General features: G+C 39.2%; 1 protein-coding gene across 1 annotated transcript in view; it reads right to left on the reverse strand.

Moving 5' to 3' along the window:
• Window positions 1-13,365: 13,365 nt before the first annotated feature.
• LOC145999764 (uncharacterized) overlaps window positions 13,366-18,478 on the reverse strand; it is a 55,120-nt gene continuing 50,007 nt past the window's right edge. The window contains exon 3 of the transcript XR_014443427.1: window positions 13,366-13,440. The gene's annotated coding sequence lies outside the window, so the exon portion shown is untranslated. The remainder of the gene's footprint in view (window positions 13,441-18,478) is intronic.

An 18,478-nucleotide genomic window follows, 5' to 3' on the forward strand; every position in this document is an offset into this window, starting at 1 on the left:
CTTTCTCATATTTGTGACTTTACAGTGTCACAATAAATTATTATTCACTACAATTGTGTTTATTGTGTTTATATGTTCATTTTCTGCACAATGTTGCCAGTATTCCATATTTGTACCCCATTTTCTTTTGGAGCAATCATGTCAACTTTTAGGAAAATGTTATTTGCAAATACTTACTATAATGTTACGTAGTCTAAACCTTATATTCTATTAGAGAACTAATTAAGGAAGAAGAGGGTAGTTTCTAACATGCATTCTTCAAAAAATGTGCCATTGAATGGTCAAAAACAAAATGGTATTCCATATTTGTAGACTGAAAACAAAAACCGAGCTAAGTGCCAAAATCTAAGTTCCGAGAAAAACAGAAAAACATTGTCTGTATCACATTTTGTGATTTTTGCTTCCAAAAAAAGGCTAAAAAAGACAGAAGCACTTACATAGAAACGCTCATGAAAGCTTAATGTTAACTATGGAATATTATTCCTGTAATTACCTCTTTTCTCTGAACATTTTATGAAATGAGGTATGTGCCAACTCCTGTGCCATTAAAACTGGGCTAAGTGCCCTAAAGTATCACATAATGAAAGGCAAAATGTACAAGTGCAGAGTTAGCAAACAACAGGTTATGGATAAGAAAATAGTTTTTTTAATAAATTTTATTCATAAAACATAAAAAACAAGTACTTCAGTCTGAAATAGTACACCCTAAGGAAAAAGTAGTGTTTTCTTCAAAACTTTGTTATTGAAATAATTAATGTGAGAAAATGTATTGTACAGTACTTTTCTGTAGGCTATATAAAAATATTGACACTGTTAATATGTAAAAGTGTTCTGCAACCATGGCTACTGTGTTAGTTTAGTGTAAAAACGTTTGTTTTATTCCATTAGGTATGGAATATTTTTTTTCAGATCTTCCTTCTTTTCAGGCGTCAATCTTGATGTCATTCCCAGCCATGGCAGTTCAAAGTTTTTGATAATTTCATTCGTTACTCCTTTTTTAAACACTTTTGTTTTCACCCACTGTTCAACGTCACTGAAAGTTTTTTTGTGTATACAGTTGCTGGCTTTTCCTTGGTGACTTTGACCCAAACAACCTTAGCAATTCCTAAAGTTGTCGTATTAAGGCAACTTGTAGCTGCTGCGCTGAAGTCATAAAAATCGTCATCATCCATCAATGTTAGAATTTTTATTTTTTGTGGAAGCAATAGAGAGAAGTCTGACAACATCCAAAGGAACCTCACATTTCTCAACTCTTTTTCTTTTTTCAATGAGACCATAGTCGCGGTCACAGCTTAAGTAGGAGTGGCCTGGGACAACATACAAAACGCAGCACATAACCTCCAAGACGGCCAAGTAACCACAAAACCAGTCACATGACGCTTGGCACATAGCCCGTATTTTGATACACAGCAGGTGGCACTTAGACCAAGGTGCATTCTTGTAGCTAAAGTTTGAACTACTTGCAGACTGCATATCACATAGCCTGGTTTTTACCGCACTGGCATAAGCACATAGCCCATATTTTAGCAATAAAATGCAAATCGATTGTTGTGGCACTTAGCCCGGTTTTTATTTTCAGTCTACATTTGTCCCCCTTCCTCTATACAAAAGAGCACTATTTACAGTGGTATGAATTCTATTCATTGATTATAAAGAAGATATAGTTTGTCCAATACAAAAGCAGTAGAGTCACTGAGGTTTGAGAATGGTAGCCTCAAAATGAAAATAAAAATATTCTTACTTATATATTATCTCAAAATACTCTCCGCTACACTCTATGCAAGACGCCATTCTATCTAACCACTTTTAGAATGCTGAATGCCATGCTATGATTTTTTATATGATTTGATTTACTGTTTTAAGTCCACTTTATTCACAGAAATGCTAATCGGGACTGGACCTACAGTTTAAAGTGGGATACGAACCACTATGGGCCTCCACCTGGTGTCGAACCTGGGACCTTGAACACCATGCGTCCTTCTGTATACTACTGTAGGTCCGCTTAGCCTATCTGTGCATTAAGTAGGGTAAAAAATCCTTAAAACTCAAACCGTAGGCAGGTTCGCAGTTGTCTTCTCTTGTTGATGAACAGCCTCTGTACTAGAGCAGTTGTAATTTCCGGGCAAAAGCTCCCATTCACATAGACTGGTGTGTCAATGGGTGAAATAGGCAGCGTGGTTGGTCACTTGTTTCCTACTCGTCACAGCATGCACTCGATACATCCAATCAGACTGATGTATTCTTGGAATCTTCCCGCGCTCTTACACTGTTGGAGGTGGGGAATAACTACGGCCCTGTTTTAACAAGTGAATGATTTTGCTCCGTTCCAAAACAGCCTGCATTTTTGTTTGGTACACTATACCTTCATTAATTGCCTGGGAATTACACGTTTAAAAACGGATAACGCCTTACCCAGTCAATTCACTCCACATTTTTCCAATTTCGTAATGCAGGCTGGAAGATGGCGGAAATTTGCACAGAGGCGACACCTCTTGCTGTTGCATTGGTTCTTTTGTCGCTCGGATTCGTTCAAGGTCTCAAAGTTCAAGGGTCTCAATCCTTTCCGGTGATTATTAAGGTTCCTCTTTAATAAATATTATTTTGAAAGTTGCGGGCAATGTTTCAAAGGCGCATTTCAGGTCAAAATATTGCTCTTAGGCATTTACAGGAATTTACGGTTCATTTAGTTCTTTTAGATCCCATAGAATATCAGTAGTGGGGTGCTCTGTACATGAGACGCAAAGATCTCTAAAGATCAAGGTCGTAGCAAAAGAAAAAACTAGGTATGAACCTAGAAATCCGTTACCTAGACATCACTAAGGTTGTGTTTGGATTCAACGCACCACGATACAACTGATGGCAGATTAGAAGACAAGTTATTGTCTAGTGGGAGAGGAGGTTCAAATACCGACACCTGCAAACAAAAGGGGTGGGCAATTTTATGTTATTGTGAATAGAATGGGATCTGCATGCCAGCAAACAGAAGCTTTGGCCGTGTCCAAAAGGTGCAAGACCATACTTGAAGGGAGCATTCTCCAAGAATAGTCTTGAAGTGCGGTCGAATTGCAGCGCCCAATACTTTTTTATGCCAGAAAAAGTGAAGAATTGTGAGGAAATTACCATTTTGCCGTAGATATTAAAAGACCCGTATATACATAGAATATCATAGTGAAATATAGCAATTAGTTCTTCTAGGGTATGTTAATCTTACCATACTACAATATTAGTTCTTCCTTGCCACATACAACGAGTTCATGTACCGTAAAGATGCACAATCAACATACCATGCCATGTACCTTGCGGCCATCTTGTTCCATTAACTACAAGTATAACTCTCGTATGATATCATCTTCATTTTATGTAAATAGTAGAGTGCTGCATCGATCTTCTAATAGTTCGCACTGATGACGCTAGATGGCTTTAATGAATCGACTGTTTCTTCGATCGAGCGATTAACGCTCGAATAGGCAATCGATTCGTATACGCTCGAAGCCCAGTAGTTCACGTGTAACCGTAATCTTTCTGTAGTATTGGGACCTCAAATATGGATCGTGAAGTGAAAGTCGCAGTGAAATTGAAACTGAAGTGAACATAGTCATCATCTCCATGTTAAAATGTAAAAAATTTGTACGATTATTGTCCCATTGAAATAATATTTGATATTCTATATATTCGAGCGTGGGAGATTGGATGGAGTATTTTCGAGCGAAAGTGGTCCAATGCAGTACTCTAGTAAAAAGCTTTTGAGTTTTTGGTCTGGCGGTTGACATTTCCGTGGAATTGCCCTGCTTTTACATTTAAAACCTGTTTCAGTCCATTTCCGAGAAGAATACATTGATTTTGTATTGGCTCTTCTAGCCTGTTTTAGTTATAAGTGACCATTTCCAAGGTAACTGCATTATTCTGGAAAATAATGACAAATGTGACTATGTACATCACTCTTAGTGCCTATATTGTATTTTCGGTGCTTCTTGCCTGCCTGTTTTGAGTTTTTAGTGGCTATCGGGCCCCATCTTCGTTATAAGCCCTTTTTCGCCCTTACTTTGCTAATAACGATGTCACCACGGATAATGTAAGTAAGCCTTAACACAGAACACTGAAAAGATATTGCAGATATAGACAGGCCAATTATTGGGTGAGATTGAGCCCCACAGGCCCATATAAGTTGACGCCACTGAATATATATTAGCCCCGTCTATTTCGCTGTACTTTGTGACTCTCTCTGCAGTCACGCGTCCAGTTGGTTACACGGTGCAACACCGACTCGTGTACGTTGTTGATTTGGTGTCAAGTAGTGAGTTTGGTGTCTGCACCGTTTGCACCATACCCTGTAATATCTGTCTCTGGATCAAGACCACTCATAGCGTCAGAGAAGAGGTGAAAATCGAGTGGGCGGAGCAAAGCAGTACATGCTGCTACAGTCGACCCTCCCCCTCTACGCATTCCTGTTCCCTCTCACGTGCTCATTGGTGGAGGCGTATCGCGTCACTGCTTGCGCAGACACTCTTCGTTCGTCTGCTCCAGAGATAGCTGGGACAGGGTATACGTTCTGGAGGGGTGTAGGGTCACTGGGTGCGTGCTAACTAATGAAATTAACGTTTGAAACAGCAGGCAGGCATTAGTTGAATCTTCTGAACTTGAACACCGCTTTTCGTCTGCTTGGTTGAACGTCATTTCCTTGCACCAGCCTGACACGGGGATGCCCCTGCAATACACCTAGTGTCAACAAGTGCAGCGAACTAGACGGGACTTCTATAGCTTAGTCTTGAAAGCAAGAAAAAGAATACTACGTACAATGAGAGTCGACGCGCTCACCAGCCGTCACAGGAGAGTCATCCAATGAGAAGCCTCTTGGCTCAGCCACAGCAAGCCATTAACCACACTTAGTAATATGACACATTATTTCAATACCTAGCATATTTGCTCAAAGTGCAGTCTATTCCTCTCCTATAATTCCACCAGCCGACCTCCATGGCGGAGTGGTTAGCATAGGGTGCTAAAACGCCGTAAGTCCCGGGTTCGAATCCTGGATTGGGCATTGCTGTTCTCTCTGTGAGTGTGTACCTTCATCAACTTCATCATATCATCACTCATACTCATCGTAGCGATTAATCAAAAGTGGCAGGAATGCGACGTAAAATAACCTAATGAATTAATTCTATTAAACTCACCAATGCAGTCACCTGACTTAGTAATGTGACATTATGTGCACAAGATATAATAAATTTGTAATTATATATTGCAGGGGTTACTACAGACTTCTCAATCGGCGGGGGGGTGGGGGGGTTGCGGAGAGGCTCCACGATGGCGTAGTGGCAACGTCGTTGCCTTGTAATCAAGGGGTCCTGGGTTTGGTACACGGTGGATACAAATTGAACAGTGGTTCGGATCCCACTTTAAATTGTAGGTGCGGTCCCAATTAGCCTATCTGTTCATAAAGTGAACTTAAAACATAAACTCGGAACTAGAATCTCGGGGAGGGTGGAGGGAGGAGTGAAAGTTTGTGTTTTGGTGGTGGCATGAAAAATTTAGAACCAAAATGGCTATAAATTGTCCACTTGTTAAAATTTTAATGATAAATCACTGATTCAATTACGTTTAAATCACAATTTAATCAATCGGCCTCCGTGGCAGAGGCTAATGAAGACTATGAGAGTGAGTGATGAAATGATGAATGATGAAGGGACAGTCACAAAGAACACCCATGCTCAGCCCGGAATTCGAATCAAGAACCCCTGGGCGCTATGCTAACCACTCCGCCATTGTAAATATTAAAAATAAATGAAAATGAAATGGAATAAATAATTGGAACTAACTAACTAACTCTCTAGCCTTCTTGAACCCGAAGGTTCATGGCTGCAGCAACACAGGCCTTCCAACTGTATCTATCCTGAGCAAGATCAATATACTTTTTTCCATCCCTACCAATTTCCATTAGGTAAGTAATATAATTGGAAAGCGACAAGAAATAAAGGCGCGTGTGCAATTGTTAGCTAGGCTACCTCATCTCATTTCTAATGCTTCTTCACCGCATTGCAAATACACAATTCTTAAAGGTTTGTGCCCGTTTTCAAAGAGTTTTTTTTGGGAGGGGAGGCCTGCAAATTATTTCCAAGCTCTGTAGTTGGCACCACTGTCAGTATCCAACTGGGTGGCTGGGTTGACGTGTTTAAGGCCAGCGAGAAGGTGCAGAGGCCAAAGGTGTGGCGGGTGATGAATGAGGCGGGCTCTCTCACTTGACAGCGACGCTATAAATGATCATGACCATTTCCTGTGGAAAGGACTCGCCAGACTGCATGGCGCAGATGCTCCCCTGGGAGAAGGGGCCCCTTCTCCCCTCGTAAAGTATTTCTTCCCCATCCCCAGCCCCTCTGCCTCACACAACGTAGACATGTAACGTCAAGGTGCATGTTCCACGTACTGATTTTAATTTCATTTTATTTATTTGTTCATCTGAAGACCGAAGACTTAATTATGTTACACATAATATAACAAAAATATTACAGTGTTAAGAAAAACATTGGTTGTAACAGCACGTTATAAATACAGTTAAATCTCATTTGTAGTCAAGGGTTCGATACCCGGTGGAGGCACATAGCACAATGGTTTGCATCCTACTTTCAACTGTAGGCCTAGTCCCGATTACCCTTTCTGTGCATAAAATGGACTTAAAGAAACAATTCAATTAATTTGCAGTCAAATCCAAAAAAATTGATAGTTTTACAAATTTGATAGCTTAATAACATGCACTAGAAAATAGTAATAATCTAGCCATTTTCCTCCGATGGGGGAATGAGGGGGCTAAATTTTTTGACAATAAGTTTTTACTTAGGTTATACTGTTGGAATACTAAGTAACACACAACAATAAATATTACTTCAGCTTTTTTTTGTAACTTGAAATAAACAATGCCAATTTCCAGGGAGAGGGGGTGTCGGCGGATCGAATCAACACTTTTCATGACATTTGCTGCTTTTTGCAGGCTAACAAGGCTCTGACATCTTTGTGATTGTCTCTTCATCCATTTCATGTCATCACCACACAATCTCATCTTCACGATTAGCAAAAAGTGGCAGAAAAACCGAAGTAAAGTAAAACAAATCAAGAAATTTCCTGTGCGCTTAAATGCTTGTTTGGTTTCACAGAAGGCTTACTACAATTTTGCCAACATTTGAGAAAATTCCCCTTTCCTACCTACCTATCTCCAAAGAAACAACTCCACAGGAACGTTCCAAGCCGTCATGAGAACAAGCAGGCTGGGAGTAGTTCAAGTGGTGACATCTGTTGTCATTCGCTGGAACTTCGTCCACTGTTTCCGTGCGAGTGCTCCGTATTTCTGCATCTTTCCTAGATGTTTGACGTGGTTTGTGAATTTGTATTTTTTTAATATTACGTCGCATTTTTGTCACTTTTGGCTAATCACGAGGAGGAAGAGTATTTGTTTACGTTTTCTGTGAAACAGGAAATGAAAATCTCGTATTGACGCCTGCAAGTTGGCATACGATAAGATAGGCAACATATTCACAGACGAAAAGAAAATGCCTGGGCATGGGTGTTCTTACTCAATATTCAATTATTCAATTTTCATAATATCATCACTTAGCCAAAAAGTGACATAAAAGCGAAGTAAATGAAACCAAATCAATCAATTAGTCAAGTCCAAGGAAAAATATTAAGGCTTGTCAGTGTGATATTTTTATTAAAAAATGTAATGCTTACAAAAATAATAATGAGCCTTTGAACGAAATGTATACACAATTTTTATTCTTGCTGCAATTTTCTTGTGAATGGAGACAATTAGTATAATGTAATATTCCTTACAAACATTCTCTTATGAATTATAACAACAAAATACAATAATATTAAGTGTCCAATAGTTTAATTCTTTACTATCTTGGTGACAATTATCCCAAATACATTTAACTTACACATCCATAGAAATAATACAAGGAAAACAATCAAAGTTACACAAACTTCTACTTAATACTATTGCAAAGCAAATGCAATATTTAGCTCTTAGCCGACACCAGCGCCACAGCGGGTTTCGTGGCAAAGTTAACCAACAGAAAACGCAGCTGTCTATAGCGAGTGCCACTCTAGGTATTTAAGGCCCTTTGGTGACGTAATATCGAGGCTCTTCGGGAAATTCACTTAAGTCAAAGAATGCCACTTTAGAGCAGACAGTTATTTATGCTTATTCTTACCAAACATTAAAGACATCCTTGTTGGAACATCACTGTTTACAATCTTTACACATGTCCAGTTTGTTTAATTCATTCAGTGTGTCTTACATAAAGGCAACAGAAAATCACAGTTTGTGACTTAAGTGCTTTTCCCCGAACAGTCTAAATTTGATACCATTACAAGCAGACCGATTCTTTACCTCGTTGCCGACACCAGCGCCACAGCGGGTTTAATGGCGAAGTTGAACATCAGGAAACAAACTGCACGAGCGGCTAGGGATAGCATTAGCACCTTGGAAAATACATGCTAACAGTACCAAACTTGACTTGCCTAACCTATCCACGTATGCATATAATAGCTTCAATAAACAAAATAAAAGTTTCCAAACTTATTTACATGCAATTTTATGCTATTATATGCCTACGGATATGTTAGACAGGCCAGGTTTGGTGCTGTTAGCATGTATTTCCCAAGGTGCTAATGCTGTCCCTAGCCGCTCGTCGAAACTGCCAGGCAGTACCGAGTGACAACTCTAGATATTTAAGGCTCTTAAGTAAGGCAATAATATCGTTCCAAACTGATAATAGTTCTATGTCAATCGTGACGATGAAAAATGAGAAATAGTTTGCCTATCCAGTAACGTACTGGAAGATGTATTGGTTTTAAAAACAAGGCCGAATATTTTGTGCACCGATAGACCAATCAAGAAGAGACTAACCGTCTAAAGTAGAAGCACAGCCACTATGAACTTATACCTGGAATATAACTATTGATCCCAGCATCACTTTGCTATCAGGGAGGTATATACGTAATCACCATAGCCTGTAAAATTGATCCTTGGGATAATATGTTCTTTGGTGATTTGAATCAAGACAGCGGTTATATTCGTAGGCAAAAGTCAAACTTCATTAAGTCCTGCTCAGGCAAGCTAATCGGAATCGAGCAGAGAGTTTAAAGTGGGATCCCATTTGCTGTACAATGTGCCTACTTTGGAACGAATACGAAGCTCTCGATGACAGCGTTACCAATGCACGATCGGTGAGACCGCACGTTTGCTTACCTGTAAACACTGAAGACATGCAAGTGAGTTATTCGAAGTGTTTACAGATCAATAAGTAGAATCATGTTCAATTTTTTATCCGCTGCATCAATTCTCAAGGATACGGTGATTAATTCTGTAACAATTCTGTATCATTTTCCTGATATTAATGGAATTCTATTACGTGAGCCACCGTGTGTTTGTTCAGTTCTCATTTCCTAGGTGAATACTCATCAGAGAAGAGATGTAGTAAAATATTCGCATGCTCTTCTTTCGGTCACTCCAAAAGAAATCTCGCCGCTTTGTACAGGGAGATCACAAAGTGGGCGTACTCTCCCTATATTTTCGACACTACGATGGTTATGGTTGAATTATGAACACTTACCTAATGGTTTAAGTGTCTGGAACAGTGGTATGGAGACCGTCTCTTCCGTAGCACGGCTGAACTCTGCGCCATATTTGGCACACTTCGCGATGCAAGTGTGAATAAAACCTTTTTCAGGGCGGTGACGTTCTAAAGGGCCTCCAAGAAATCCCAGAGGTGGTTAATCAATGACACAGGTATGTGTTCATATCAAGTAATCCAACTATTACCATCGTAGTATCGAATATAAAGGGGGGGTACGCCCACTTTGTGACCACCCGGAACAGATGGTATACAGTAACACTATTTCTGATTCCTACTCGATGGCCCAGCAAGATAAGAAAAAGAAAAAAATGAAAAAAAATATGTTCAGCTTAATTTAGAAAACATATCTGACGATTTCAAAAGGACCACTATATACAGCTCTTCCAACAAAGAAGAAAGAAGGTAGCAATAAAACTAAATGTAATATGTTGCACTTCATAATCTCTTGGCGTCAACAAGCCGTTCTTCCACTGTTGTTAGATTAAGAACCTCTAATATAGAAATGATACTCTGCATCTTTCAGATGATCACGTAGTTGTGATGGTGTAAAGTTTAAAAGAAATTCCTCAACCTCTGGATCGCATCCTTTCTCCTGAAGAAGCTCAAAAGCTTCCTTATGCCCATAGGCTGCTGCCAAGTGACAAGGAGTTCTTCCAAGTGCATCCCTTTGGTTGACATCTGCTCCGTTTTCTTCTAATTCCTTTCCAAGAGATTCGACGTCATTTGTGAGAGCAGCGATGTGAATTCTGCTCTTAGCTAAAGCATTGTCTATAAAGAGTCCAATGACTGCATATTTGGGATAAAAATTGTACATACTAAGAGACAACAGTTGATTTAATGTCTCGCTATTTTCCCCGTTTGTTATGAGCTGTGCAATGTGTAATGCGACGAAATAACACGCAAAAGTCCCGTGATCGAATGGAATGTTTACTCCTTCGGACTTTTTCAGAATCCCAATACTATGATTGATTTCCTCATTCAGCAAGCGAGATTTGGTTTCTACTTTTCCCATGAGGAAGTCAGAAGGGAATGGGTAGTCTGGGAAGACGATGGGAAGGGCTTTGCCTGCGCACGCCATTCTATGGTCCTCCTGAACCATGGTTCTCAGGTTATTCAACATCAGTGCCTTGGGATTTACTTCACTACTCAGGAATTTCTCGTACATTGTTTCTTCAAATTGTGTGTAAAGTAAAGGTAGGTTAGTGGGAGGAAATTTAATAGGAGTGTTTGTATTTCCTTGCTTGTCGCAAAATGATTTACAACTTTCGCTACAGACCTCCGCAAGAAGATTTACTAGTTGTGGAATCCCAATGAAGCTCTTCATTTTACTGTCTACTTTCCCAGTGAAATCATTAACAACCGCTCGTGCGAACTTATGGACCTTCTTGGAAGAAACACCCAAATTCTCAAAATTCTTAATCCAAATCCCTGCCAGCAGCTTCTTCTGATCTGTTTCGTTCAATGGCTCCAAGCGATAAGCAAACGTTGAAGTCGCCTCCTCCAACTCCTCCTTGAAATGGAGTCTCGTGGTTATTACCACCTGTCCACGTGAGTGTTCCTTCAACTTCCGAAGAACTAGAAGCACTTTCTCTCTTTCTTCTCTTGATGTAATCTCGTCGTATCCGTCCAAGAGGAGGATAAACTTCCCTGTTTCTTCGAAGCTGTGTTGAAACAGTACCTTGGAGAGAGTTGTTTCTCCTTCAAAGAAAATATCGCTCAAGTACTTAGAGAATTGTTTAGTGGCTACGTTTGGGTTAATGTTTAGAAATTTCCCAGCAATTTCTCTGAGGGATACCTTAACAATCCAGCAGTCTCTCTGCTTCTTCTTTTCTTCTGCCATGTGACACAGCTGAGTGGTTTTCCCCATTCCAGCCTCAGCTGCTATTACAGAAATTGGGCTCTGATAAATATTAGAGTGAGAAACTTGCATCTTCTCACCCTCGTGTATATATGCTCTTAACGTAACCATTGAACCTTGAGACCTAACCCATTGCAATTGTCGAGAAGAAACCTCAATCAAATGGATGGTTTTCCCTGGATTCGAGTCACGCTTTTCGTTAAATATTTTATCAGTTTCCTCACTTCTCACAAGGGAGATATTATTTCTTCCTATGCACTTTTGAAATATCCCTTGGTGATCATCATCATCCCTAGATGTAAGCAGCACATACTCACCGTCTGCTAATTTATCTAAACATTCCTCACCTATGAAACATTCAAGATGAAATGTCCTTCGAACAAAGGAACTCAAAATGGCCTCTGTGGTAGATACATGCTTACCTATAACTACTTCTGGCTCTGATAATAATAGCTCGATGTGTTGTGAACTTAAATGTGGAATCATATTTACGCAGATTTCCTTGAAGGGCACAGAATTTCCTTGGAATGTTACTCCTTTCTCCATTAAGAAGCGCTGCGTTGCAGAAGAGAGGCATGTGACAGAATAAGTTCCATCCTCCCAGCGAAGTACTTTGTTTTTTTCCAAAATGTCTGTCACACTCTCATCGCTAAGAACAAGAATTAACTTCGAATCACTTTGAGTTTTCATTCCTTCTATCAACGACTCCAAGGCTTGCTTTTCCTCTGCTCCATTGTTTCCTTCTCCCACTACAACAATTATTACCTTACGTCCATTCAGGGCAAGGAATGGGACAACATTATTCTTTAGTTTCATCAAATCCTGGAGCTGCAAGATAAACAACTCTATGTATGTATTTGGATACGTAAGGAATTTGGTACAACAAAGCTTTAGGGAACACGGAACCGTGTAAACAACACTTTCACTGTCTCTAGAAAGTCTACCAAGATCATCATACGCTGAGAATGTAACATTATTCAACATTAGTTTTTCCTTGGAAGTGTCCGAAAGGGTTTGCAGTATAACATTAGCAACACAGGTTTCTGTAAAATATGTATCTTTCCGATTGCCATCCTTCAACCATCTATCCAGACTTGTACGCAGGCTGTTCTTCAACGTTGCTGGTAGAATTCCCGTATTTACGTTATTCAATTTCTCCTCTAAAATCCCGTCCATCCGACTCTCATTTGGTTGTTCTACAGCTAACCTGAAATGCTTCAGAAAGGCATCTACTTCAGTTGAGTTCTCCAGTCTTCCTCTAATAAAGTCGTTTGGTTGCAACTCAAACAAAGAGTATTTACTCGCGTCCAGGAGATCATCGTCTTCCATTACCTTTTTGAATATCAGACAACCATCAGCACGTGACATCTTCTTAACATCATTGTCTGGCTGATCTTGGTCGAAACTAAGCTTTGCAGGGGTGTATACGATATATCTCTCCACTTTCGCCCTTCTAAAATCTGGATGTTTTGTAAATTTTTGGAACGACTCGAAATATGTACTCAGGGAGAAGTCTTCATGAGGATTATTTGAAAGAAGATTTTCTAAAGTGATAGAAAAATTCCCTCCTTTCCTCTCTTTAGCTTGAAGGCACCAGCGTATTTCCCTACTACTCGATGTATGTTCAAATATTTTGAATACCACGTCATCAAACTTTCCTACAGAATCATTTTGCATCGAAAGATGGTAACGAATGTTCTCTCTCTTCATAGCTGAGGCCACAAACAGTGCTGCTATCTTCAGTTCATAATCTAGGCCCTTTTTCAAATTTGAACTTCCAAGTTTTTGGGGGTAGCCTTCATCTCTCTCTCTCTCCCATGATGGATCTTGATGCATACTTTCAGGCATTATTATCTATCTTCAGGAATCCAAATGCATAAAGATGTATTTTGGAGGAGGTTCTTTTTCAAGGAACTTAGATTATATATCTTGTTTCTTCTCCTCTTTGACCTAAAATAATAATAATAATAATATGAGAAAGTATTCAGGAAGCATTGGTATTCAATGCGTTAATTAACAGTGACTATCAGGCACTTTCTAAGGTGGACTGTTGAGCGAAATGCAAATGGAAGCCAAATACCCTAGATTCTAATTCTATACAAGACATGGGAATTTCACGGTTTCTGTTTGTAATCTAATTTTTCCATTGGGCTTTCATCTTCATCGCTACAATTGATATTCATTTCACAAAAAAACTTAAATAACCTGAAAACAAAAAAATAGCATTCAACAAAATAATATATTTAATACGTGAACTTTTAACAAAAATGACAAGCAATTCTATACAGCGTGATCTGTTATATTGTGTTTGAATAGATTGCAAAATTTTGTGTTGCAGTAGCATTTATTATTTCAAAGCCTGAACATTTTGTGTTACTTTTAGTTCATTCGTATATAGACTTCCATGATCTAAAGACTAGCGTGTGCTACTATAGATGATAAGTTCCTGGGTTCAGATCCTGCCATAAATTACAGATTGTACTACAATTATAGATTGGAGATTCTCTTGATTATATCAGGTTATTATTTGTTTTCGTTACACGCAACATAACTACGTAGACCACTGACACAATTTCAATACCCAACACACTTTTGGCAGAAATCACGCTGATGGGTATTCCTAAACAATTCCAAGCCACTGAGTCCAAAAATGTGTATCACGTCATACATTTTGTCCCAAAAATAATCTTGACACATGCATGCGATATTTATTGTGACCATTAGTATTTAAAAAAATGCTGTGCTAAACAAACAACCGCATGTCAAAATTCAGTACATACAGTTCGTTGTATCAGCATGGTCAGCATCCCTTGTACAGGGTAATTAGAAAGTCAAAATAATAATATAAATGATATTGTAAAAGTACATATATTTTTCAATCCTCGCAATATTTGGAGAAGAATATATTTAGCAACAACGTAATTCTTTAGCCGGAAAAAAAAGCTAATGCTGCCTGATATTAGCTTCTCCTCATACAGTGTGTTTTAAAAGTCACATTAATAAAGGGAAAGATTGATTGATTGATTTAGTTTATTTTACTTCGCGTTTTGTGCCTCTTGGCTAATTTGCGAAGATGGGGATGAGTGATGAAATGATGAAATTGATGAATGGACATTCACAAACAACCAAGCCCGACCGGGATTCGAACCTGGGACCCTTGGCGTCGCAGCGCGATGTGCTAACCACTTTTTTTTTATTTTTTTTTATTCGAAACTATTACATATTATTGTACATGTTATACATTTTAGGTCATTTTAAAGTGAACATTACATTTAGGAAATTTGCATATAACATATCTCTTTTACAACGCGGGATCATTTGGTATTCCTGGTGCAGGTGATTGATAAATTGGGTGTGAAAATCTTGTTGCCTATATATGGATACAAAAAGGGCATATTGGCCTAAGAGCCATTGTACACTGTGTGGCGTTTTGTTCTTGGATAATATGCAAAGGAAGGATACAAAATAATATCTATTGAAATGTTACGTTCTGATGTACGACAAATTGTACTCACAAGTTTTTTGATATATAACCATGATTTTTGGATTATTTGACATTCACTAAGCTTATGCACTAAATTATCTTGTACATTACATGTAGCACATATTGGAGTATTTACTAATTTTATCTCATAAAGTTTAACTCCAGTAATGAATATTTGGTGTACAATTATATACCACGCTGATCTGACTCTTAACGTAAGGTGGCGGGCCTGTATATTATTACATACTTCCCGCCAATTGACTCTTGGATTCCGATCTACAATTTTACACTGTTTTTGTGATAGTGAACACATTCTTCTATATATTTTTGACGTCTCTTGCGTTGGAAGGATAGGAGATTGTATTAAAGCGTAACTGATATCAACTATTGTATTCTTAAAATACCATATTCTGTCTGGAAGTCTTGTAACATCAATGGGGGCCTCCAATTGAATGTTGTCCAAGGCGTGTCTCAGAACTTTACTAGTGAGGCTGTTTGGGTGTTGAATCAGTGTCGTTACATCAGCTTGAATACGTAGAGCCTGACTTTTATATTCCACGTTTACAAGGTTCATTCCCCCTTCTTCATAGGGTAAACAAAGCGTTGCGTGATTTACACGCAAGATTTGACCGTTCCAGACAAACCAGTTCACAGCACTCTTGAGCTTAAAAATATCCAGTTGCCGCAACGGGAGGATTTTTGCTACATACCACACCTTGGAGAGAGCGTACACCTGTACAAACGTCACTCTTGACTGTATACTAAGTATTCGAAATTTATTCATTTGTAGAACTGCTTCAACACCATTTAGAGTAAGGTGGGGCAAGACTGCGCAGTTTGAGTTCATAATTTTATATTCAAGCTATGAAACTACAGACACATAGTGATACACATTGCACTATCCTTTGCTGACTCACAGTAAATTTCCGAAAGCTGAATGAACAATATTTCTGCATGAAACAATTACAAAACCGTGACCATGCAAATGCGCAGTCTTACCCGCACCGCAGGGTTAGACTGCGATCAAGTTGGGGTAAGAATGCGCACTTTCTACACAGAGTCACATTTGTATAAAAAGAAACACAAATCACCTAAAAAAGTTCTTCTATCATATGGAATACATTTCTCGTGGCATTCTCACAGTAGGCACAGTGAATTCCGTCCTTCACTTGGGTTAGGAATCGCTAACACAAATCACAAATAAAGGTTCCTGTTTCATACGAGGTGCAATTTTCATGCCACTACTCGTCACATGTGGAACACTGGATCCAATCCTCTACTGCAGGATCGCTGTACTTCTCATTACAACCTGGGCAATTGTACTCTTTCTTCTGGCGTTTTCTGCTTGCTACATTGCTTCAACAATGATGTTCCGTTTCTGTTTCCCCTGAACTTTCTTCTTACTCTTCTCAGCCAAGGAGGCTTCCAAGTTGACTTTGAATGGAGATCCAGTTAACACCTGAGACCGCCTTCCCTTTCGTCGGCGGTGCTGAATATGCTCTGCACGTGGAAGTGGTGATATCTGGTTAACGGAAATATGCCCGTATGATCCAGTATTGTTAACCCCACTTGTTGAAGGCTGCTCAAATGGAGTTGGAGCTGATACATTTGTCACAGTAGAGGGAAGAAACTCGTCCTCAGTGAAGATGTCTTGATTGAATGGGCATAATCCAGTCACTTCAAAGCCCTTCATGGCATTCCCAACTGTAGCTGCCTTCCCATATTCCTTCGTAAAAATGGATGCCACTTGGAAAACTGTGATTGGGCGACCCGGATGGTTACTCATCCACTTATCACACTCAGATGAATGAAACGACTTCAGTGGACCAAAAAATGATCTAATGGCTGGGCCTTGCAAGCCACACACTTGTGGGGTAAAATTGTGCACGTGCGCAGTCTTGCCCCGTGCTGCTTTCCTGAACAAATCACGTGATGCTGCCCAGCCATTGCACAAAGCAATGGAAACTAATACACAGGTGGGTTCGGCATTAACACAGCTTCTTCTATCCATGAAAATCGTAATATTGTATACATTCACAGTGACGTAGTACTCAAAACACGAAGTACCAAAATAAATAGCAAACACCCTCAAAATCTTTTCACTTACCTCTCTCAGCACAACGAATTTCAAACGTATCTTCACCACTGTCCACAGCTAGCTACCATCTTGGACGAAGTAACGGTGGCGCAGTGGTGCCAACTGTGTGTGATTTTCACCTCGAAAAACCGGTGCGCAGTCTTACCCGCCGCGCAGTCTTACCCCACCTTACTCTATCACTCTGTCATAGTTTAACTGGATCATTCGTTGAAGGCAGCGCGCGAAAATTATTCCAAGTATTTTTATCGATGGAACAACATGAAATTCTCCGCTCTGAGGGTAAGTTATATCCGGGTTTAAATGCATAAGATTTGATTTTTTCTGATTTACTGTGAGCCCTGAAAGGGGACCAAATTCCTGTAATACTTTAGACGTTGCAGCAACATCAGACTGCGTATTTATTAATACATTGACATCATCAGCATAGGCCAACACGTTTGTGTTTATAGAATGTATGGTGATGCCTTGTACTTGCTTTTCTAATGCAGAAAGGAGGGGTCTCAATGAGATACAGAAAGCTATCATCGATAATGGGTCACCTTGTCTTACTCCCTTCTGAATAGGAACTTCTCTTGTCATAAATCCATTTATTTGTATTTTGGATGTTGCGTTACTATAAAGGCTTTTAAAAGCTGACAAAAATGTCCACGTATACCGTACTTTTGAAGCACATTAAATATGTAATCATGGTGTACCGAGTCAAATGCTCGTTCAAAATCTATTGCTAATATAGCATTATCATGGTTATTGCTATTGACTCTATAACAGGTAAGCACTTCACGAAGCGTTTGTAAGACATTTGTAATTTTCTTGTTCATACCAAAAACATATTGTGTATCTCCAACTAGTTTTTCTACATAGGGCATAAGTCTGCCTAGCATACAGCGAGAGAATATTTTATAATCAGTACATAAGAGAGTAATGGGTCTATATTGACCAACTTCAGTGGGTTTCACACATTTTGGTATTAAAACTATAATCCCAGTATTTGAGGATTTTCCCATTTTATACCTTCGGAACACTGCATTTATCCATTCAGTTAGTGTTTTCCCCATCAACGTCCAAAATGTTTGGTAGAGTTTGTTTGGTATCCCATCCAGACCAGGTGCAGAAAACGGCTTCCCCGACTTAACCGCACGGAATACTTCTTCGCTTGTGTAGTCGTTATTTAATTGCTCACGTTCCTCATCGTCAAGGACCTCGGACAAGGATTCCAAGTTATACGTCAAATCTACATTATGTGTTATTGGTTGGGAAAATTGCTTCTCAAAATAGTTGTAAAATCTGTTACGTATTTCCGGGGCTGTTTTTATTTTAATTTCAGAATTATCGTTTATTTCGCTAATAAATTGTCTTTTCGCATTGTGTCTTTCTTGCAGCACATGGCTTATAGATGCAACCTCTTC

The sequence above is a fragment of the Lepisma saccharinum genome, chromosome 15, assembly GCF_977018435.1.
Source record: "Lepisma saccharinum chromosome 15, izLepSacc3.1, whole genome shotgun sequence".
Lineage (NCBI taxonomy): Eukaryota > Metazoa > Arthropoda > Insecta > Zygentoma > Lepismatidae > Lepisma > Lepisma saccharinum.